Source organism: Tupaia chinensis, unplaced genomic scaffold (genome assembly GCF_000334495.1).
Source record: "Tupaia chinensis unplaced genomic scaffold, TupChi_1.0 Scaffold000311_2, whole genome shotgun sequence".
Lineage (NCBI taxonomy): Eukaryota > Metazoa > Chordata > Mammalia > Scandentia > Tupaiidae > Tupaia > Tupaia belangeri.
Window position 1 is genome coordinate 5,245,351 of NW_006159803.1, and position 1,878 is coordinate 5,247,228.

The window sequence follows — 1,878 nt, forward strand, 5'->3', positions numbered from 1 at the left end:
TCCTGCTGATGGTCAGTTTCTTCCCAAACTTGGAAGTTCAATCCGAGCGTCAAGGAGTGTGCAGAAAAGGAAACAGAAAGAGAGAAACACCAGCAACAACAAACAAGAAACAGAAAAAGAGAAGAAAAAACTAAGAGAAAAACTTTTCAATAAAACTAAAAAAATTAAAATTTAAAAAAATTTCAGTAAAACCCAAAAATTAGAAAACTGCGTGGTGCGCAAGCGTGCCTTGCGAAATTCTAAAAAGCAAAAATTAAAAAAAAAAAATAGAGAAGACAGAGACGGAGACAGAAGTAGAGAGAGACAAAGGTACAGAGACAGGAGACCTGAAGAGGGTCTTCCCACCACGCAAGTTTTGTGTGCTGGAGGCCAAATGATCAGTGGGAGATCTTCAATTCTGTTTCCCCAAAATGGCTAGTTTGCAGGAGCCATGAAGTTGTGTGTCAACAAATCTTTTTTTGAAGAGGTTTTTTGCTATAGGGTGCATGAGCTCGCCAGAAAGATAGGGTGCGTGAGCTCGCCAGAAAGAGAGACAGAAAGACAGAAAGTGAGAAATCACCCCCTCCCCCCCAGTGGGGATGGCCATGCCACAATCCCTCCTCCATTCTCATCTCAGGATCTTGGGCACACACGTACATGCACCCGGAGTGAGTTTAAGCCACTGGGTCTGGGACACAAACTGCGGTCGACTACTTGGGAGTCCAGTGACATAGCCATTATGCCAACTGCTGGTCCCCCCAATTTTTTTATTTTTTATATTTTTTAGTTCACTGTTATATTCCAAGCTCTGAAGCAGTGTCTGGCACAATAAATGTTGTTGAATTAATGAACCACAAAAATATGTGAGAAAACTGATCAATCATATCACTCCTCTGCTTAAACCCTTCTTTTTGATTCCTTGTATTTACAGGATACATTTCAAATGCCATAGTATGATGAAGTAGGCTGCCTATCATCTAACACCTAATTTTCATTTCTTTCTCTTATTATCTCTTATTCCTCTTCAACTTTCACTCTTCTCTGTCACACAGAACTCAGTTCTTCTAAGAACTCCTCTGGACCTCTCACATCTTCATGACTTTGAACCTGCTGTTCTTACCTGAGCAAATTTTCTTCTGTATTTCCAAGGTCCTATTACTTTACATTTAAGTATCTAGTCCTTGGTGCACATTTGATGCCCAATAAATTTGTATTGAGGAGATCTTCAAGACTTGGATCAATAATTACCTCAGATGTGCTGGCTTTATCGCCTAGTGGTTAAGGGAACTGGATCTCACATGGCTGCCCATGAAATACAGACCTCGGCAGCTTGAAAAATATGCCCGGAGCATGTGTGTGTGCACCCCAAATCCCAACAGGATGGAGAAATGGGGAAGGGATTGCAGAGTGGCCATGTTCCATTTAGGGGTGCCTTCCTCTCTCTGTCTCTAGGGAACACACACACCCTCAGACAATTTTTTAAAAAATTAATTACCTCAGAAAAACCTTCCTGTATTTCTCATTACCTAGCTAACCACACACAGACTTTATTACATATGCCGTAGTAAAATTTATTGAGTGTGTACTTTATGCCAGATACTGGTCTTAGCATTGTACACAGATCGATACATATCTTTATAATCCTATGAGGTAGATTTTCTACTACCCCATTTATCATATGGAAAAACTAAGTCAGAATAATGTGTTTCAACAGCTAGTAAAGTAGTTGAGCTAATCTTGGAACCTGAGAAGTCAATCCTAGAACCTGTATTCATCAGTTGGCCACCTGCCTCTCTTGTCAAGTGTGTGTTTCTTTCTCTTTATAACACACAATACACTATACTATTATCTGCTTTACTTGCCTTGAAATAAATGATTGCATTGTCTTCATCTTCATTA